Below are 6244 nucleotides of genomic sequence, written 5' to 3'. Positions count from 1 at the left end.
ATGCCTGATATTTCTTTTGCATGAAGAAGATCTAGCACTTCCATGAGAAATCATCTACAAAGATAAAATAATATTTGTGCTTGGCAGTAGAGGCTGTCAAGAAGGGTCCACCGACATCAAAGTGGATCCTTTCAAGGAATGCATGTGCCTTGTTGTCTTGATCATGGAAAGTGGCTTTTGTGTACTTCCCCAAGGTACACCCTTTGCATGTATCCTGCTGCTTTAGTGCTTCTTTAGGGAGGCATGTGGTAATCTATTGCATAATATTCAAAGCAACATGATGCAAATAGCCAAGTATTCTATGCTATAGTTTGCTGACATCATGTCTCTGCACCTTCTTTGCCTTTGTGCTCAATGTAGCATGATCTTCCACATCTAGCTTGTATAGGTTCTTCACATAAACCCTAATATGCTTCGCTTGTCCTGTGGCTATGTGTTTCAAGAATGATTTCCCTTTGCTAAAGATCACATTGTAACCACGGTCTTCCAACTCTGCAACGAAGATTAGATTCTTCTTTAGACCTGAGACAACCATCAAATCATTGAGCCTGAGAGGGGAGCTCGACTCCCTATGAAAGGTGACTCTACCAATCGCGGTCGCGTTGTACCTTCCATCATCTCCCATCTCGATGTGCATCTGGATATATTTCTCCTCCAAGTCACTAAAAAATTCTTTGTTCCCTGTCATATGGAACGAGGCACTCAAATCCAAGTACCACACGCTTCCCATCATTGTGCTTTCCATGCATGCACTGAGAGTGAAGTCAAGCTCGAAGTTTGAAGCCAAGGCTTCACCTTCTGCTCCTCCTGAGGTTTTCTTGCTTGCCTTCTTATGTGGACACTTCGTTGCATAGTGTCTGAGTTCATGGCAGGGAAAGCACTTGATTTTGGACAAGTCTTTCTTCTTCCCCCCTTGACTGAATTCTCCTTTGGATTGGGATTTCTTCCCTTTTCCGTTCTTTTCTTTCCATCTATTGTGGCCAGCAACAACCCCCCCCTTTTTCATTTAAGTGTTGTCCAAAATACTAAATGAATGGGGACCCTTAGTTAAAATTTAGGAAAAGCAAGAGTTTCCTTTCTTCAAAATAAGGTTACCATCATAAGCTTAGGAAGATCTTTTGAATACTTTAAAACTTAAGTTTATGATAAGAAAAATCTTTAAAAAGTCGCATCATAAAATGACAGAAAAACACCTCCATTTGGGTATAATCCTGGTATGTGCAAGATTCTCATGCTAAGCGATATAGCGCATCGCAATAAGGTAATGCCAATGCGAAAGACTTCAAGATTTTTCCGATTTGCGATAACCCCGATCGCAAGATCGCATATCGCAGGGAATGGGCTAACAAAATATGACAAGCATAAAACTTCTGTGATCTGCGATGTTGCGATATCGCGATAAAGCGATGGTTGCGATGTTAAGCCAAATCAACTCTGCGATGTTATATTTGTGAGTCGGTGCGAGAGCGCGATGGTGCGATAATACGATGTCGCGATCTGCGACGATTGCGAACCAAATCGCAAAATCACTCCATCACAAATCTTTCGGGCGCACTATTCAAGAAAAGCCACTTACCATAATCTGACTCAAGATCATGTGCTTTTAATGATAATAAAGGAATTAGTTGTCATCTATTAAATGTAGACGCGTGCTTTTGCAAAGAATTACTTCACGTAAGGTGGCATATTTGATATATCTGTTGCATTTAAGACTCTCCCATCACCTTTCTTGATCAAATCATTTCCATTTGTGAGCTACAGGAACGAAGAACGAAGGGCGATACCAAGCCATACGCAGGAAGAAATGGGAAAGAAAAGTAAGGCTCAGGGCTCTGAGGTGAAGGAGATGGCACCTTTATATACAGACACAGCTTGTAGCAGAGACGCAGGGATATCGACGTGGGAAAGCATGTACAGACTGCTTGAAGAAGAAAACCCCAGAATAATGAAGGTTACCGCTGTCGCAGATTCACAAGGCTCTTCCGAAGCATCCTTAGAAGAACTAGCGTGCTCATTCCTTCATCGGATAGCAGCAAGGCCTAAAATTCTCCCATATACGGATATGATCAAGTGGATACTTGACAATGCAAAAATGAACGACAGACAGTTCAAGATTCAAGGACATGGACTCATCGGGTCATTCGCTGCACAAGACTTAAAGCTCATGTATCATATTCCTGAACCGTAGGTGACTTACAATGCACAATTCATTAAAAAATTTGTGGCGAAGAACCCAAACCTATCAGAGACCACTAAAGATTGGTCCAGAAAAGATGAACCGCTCAAAAAGGATAAAAACGGTATGTACAGCACTGGTTCCCTCACCTCTCCGTATTTTTTTGCTACGGCCATGCTTTGTAGATTATTTAGTATGCCAGATATCAATAAGTTTTCGTCTGAATGGTTACCATTGATTGATGCTGCCACAAATGTCGTTATTATAGATTGGGCCAAGATCTTTTCTGATAACCTATTCACGGCTATTATCAATTACCGGTCTAAAAGATCCATGTCTCAAAGGATCTATCCTCCTTTTTACCTATCCGCATATGTTATGGATTCTATTTGTTATGTGTCTAAATTTCCCTCTATGGGTTGGAAATGGACAACTCAGGACCCATTACCCATCCATGTTTATCATAAGATATTATGGGATTCTCAGTTCATTCCACATTTCTACCAAATTTGTCACGGGCTTATCTTACCCATGTATAGAATGATGTATGATAAAGAACCCCCGAGGTGCTCACCTGAGGCACAGATAGATATCATCCCCATCGCAAGATGGTTCGGAGAAGAATGGTTCACCTATATTAGAGTATTTGGAAGCACCGTCCCTCCTCATGTCCTACCTTTGTATATTCCTGACAAACTGCTGGCTCGAGAAATTGCATATCAAACCTGCTCAGAAGGTGGCCTAACCAAAGACCTAAAAGACAAAAAGAAGGCCATATGGCCCCAGTTTCCTGTAGCTTGTGGGGCCTTTTCATTGTTCGATGTAGGTCACGCGTTCACCGAAGTGGAGAATGTGACGTGTCTACAATTATTTAAATTCTGGCAAGGCCATTTGACCCAAATGAAGTTGCCCAAGACTTCACAACGAACGTCAAGATAAAAGTATTCGTTGGAAAGAAGGATTTATTTGATGATTTATTTCAGAATAAAAACTCACTCCAGGAAATTTTGCGGGAAGCTCAATCACGATTGTCTCCAGATGACCTCCAAAGATTCATGGTATACAGGGAAAGAAGACTAGCCAGTGTTCCTCTAGAAAAGCTGCAACTACCTGCCAGAGAACCTACTCCAAGAATTAGCCTTAGTGGGAATTCAAGCGCTTCCGGATCTAAATCTAAGACTGGACAAGAGATGCCTGAGCATTCTAAAAAATCCGAAAACGACCAAGATAGAGGCGAAGAGTCATCTAAGGACACCGCTCAGTCAATGGAATTTCCACAGCAGCAAGTCATCGCCTCCCCGTCAAGAGATGTCCCCCCTCTTATCATTGAAGCACCACCCGTCACAACAGAATTAGATAAAGAATGGGAAACCTTCAACGAACTGATCAATCTTGAAGGATAGGCCCCAAAAACACCTGTGAGCAATACACAGGTAGCACAAGAAGTGGGCTCAGCTTTGCTCTTCAACGAGTGGGACGATCAAATCAGGGAGGCAGAACAAGCAGAATGGAAACTGAAGGCGCCGGAAAAAGAAAAAGGGGTCCAAGCACTAGACAGGTTAAATTGGGAGTGTTACTCGACATACTTGGTGAAGCCGCATAGTCAGCAGATGACTGTGAAGTGTATCATAAATGCGACCGAGAAAGTGGTGCCAGCTCTCATAGATTCCGTTTTCTTAGCCCAGCTCAAAGCAGAAGTCAGCCAGCCGACTCTCCTCAAACCCATGATGAATGCATGCAGCTTTAAAGATCAGATTCAGAAGTAACTTTATTTAGAATGTTGTTTTTTCTTAAAAATTAGATTAGAAAAAGGACGGTCATTTGAAAACCGCATCATAAATTTTGTAAATAAACTATTATTAGAATTAGGAAGTAGTATTTTAACCCTTCTCATGCATTTAGAGAAGGGTCCAGAAATTTGTCAAAAACTTGTCCTCAGAACATGCACTTCTGCACCCTCAGAGGAGGTTTTGATGAATGGATGGATAGAGATTTATTAATGTTTGCATTTGATGTCTGCTACTGATGTTGCACTTCTGTACTCTTAGTAGATATTAGAACAAGTAGAGATAAATCATTGTTGCTTGAAGCTTATGAGTAGGACCTGTCATAAATGGTACTTTTATCTCTTGATCATTTCTGCTTATATTCTTAAAGTGATATACAGTTTTTAGTTGTTTATATGTTATTGCATGAATGTGTGAGTTACCATTTGGCACTTTTGTACGGTGGAGTCATTTATTTATGTTTGATATATGAATAACTTATTATGCGATATGTTGTTCACAACTGTTTTGCCTAACTTTTTATGCAAAGTGGTTCATCTTAATTGATTTTCATTCTTATGATAGCTGAATGATCTTTATTACCAGTTATTGTTTGAAATCTCTTTAGATCGCATAATAGAAGAAATACATCCCAGGTTAGCATAGATTAGATGTGTTGTTTTCATTAGATTACAAAATCATAGAATTAGATTAAAGTAGCTTAGATTAGAACTCTTAGATCAGCATCATCCAACTCTGCACACACACACACCCTTAGATTGGGAAACTGGTCCCATTATCCCTAGTCGGACCCGCTATACCAAACGGATAAGGAGCTGCCAACCAAGGTCCGGACCAGGTGGGTATCCCCCTTATTGTCGACCCGATTTTCGGGGCTTCAACACCATCTAAGGCACAATTTTCTTCATCCTCACACTTGGATGAAGTCTCATCTCTCGTATTTCGCCTTATTTCCTCCTGTACCAAATCAGACCATAAGTGTTCCCAATTTGGTAGTTTCTCCCTCCCATTTATTGAATCTTGGTAGTTGTGCCAACTCTTGGGAAGGCCTAGAAGGGCTAGGTTTACCATATCATCTTCTACAACTGTAACATATGTTCAAAATGGAAACAAAAAAATCATGATTTAAATTTCCCTTTAGTTAAATTAGGAGAAAATTGTAATTCCATATCACAAGACAACGATAATGAGTTAACTACGTTAATTTCACGTAGTTGGTTCAGTTAATTCAGCTCACTTAGTTGGCTCAGTTAATTCAGGTTGAAAGCCTAACTTGAATCATGTAGAGTGCCTCCTAAATTTTAGGAGCCTAGGTTGGGTTTAATTTGAGTTGTAATAGTTTAATTCAATTAAACTGAGTTAATCTGAGTTAAACTAGTTCCAACTGTTGGAGGAAATAGTAGGAGGTCTAGCAATGGTGTGCAACTTCATGTGTTCAACCATAAAATCTTTATAAGCAGCAGAGAATGAGCAAAATATGGGAATGTAATAGGAATTAGAGGTGTATTGAGAAAGGTGATATTGTGAGCATGGCAAAGAATTACTTTTGAATAAGGAAATCCTTCATCATATGAGTATGAAAAATTTATTAAAGAAGGATCAAGAGGGGTGTGCAAGTTGGTTGTTGCATAATAGGGAGTTGAAGCTTCCTTTTGGTGGGTGCTGATAAATTGGGGAGTTGGAGCTTCATTCAGGTTGGAGCTTGTGAAACCAACAAGTTGGTTCTTGCAGCAAGAAAGAGGAATGAAGTGTTCTAGTGGGTAGTAGACTACAAATTGATGTACTTGAATTTGGAGCTTGAATTACATCATAGTAGAAAGATAATTGGTAGTTTTCCCAGTTGGATTTCCACGTTATATCTTGTGTCTTGATTTTTGAGTTTGATGTGTTATTTAGTGTTGTTGTTGGTGTTAAGTATTCTTTACTTCATTAAAGAAGGATTTTAAATTGTCATAATATTAATTCACCACCCATTTCAATATTATCTCGATTTCTAACACTTCCAAACTCAACATCTTTGTGTGCATGATTGTATAGATTCATGTTCAATAACTACTAGAGATAGAAGTAGTTTTGAAATCTAGGGTCTTGTGGGTAAAAATTACCAATAGTATCCTTGAATAGAGCAATATACAACAAGGCACACAGTATTATACAAGTACACACATAAATAAGAGATGGAAAAGAACACAAAGTAATGGGACAACCAACAATATGCACTTTATTATTAAAACACAAAAACAACAATCTCACTCTTCTATGTTATGCAAGTCACACATTT

This window comes from Pinus tabuliformis, chromosome 7 (assembly GCF_031772625.1).
Source record: "Pinus tabuliformis cultivar Carrire ecotype Pingquan chromosome 7, CPIR1, whole genome shotgun sequence".
Classification (NCBI taxonomy): domain Eukaryota; kingdom Viridiplantae; phylum Streptophyta; class Pinopsida; order Pinales; family Pinaceae; genus Pinus; species Pinus tabuliformis.
The sequence above is the reverse complement of the archived record's forward strand: the minus strand, read 5'-3'. Positions refer to the sequence as shown.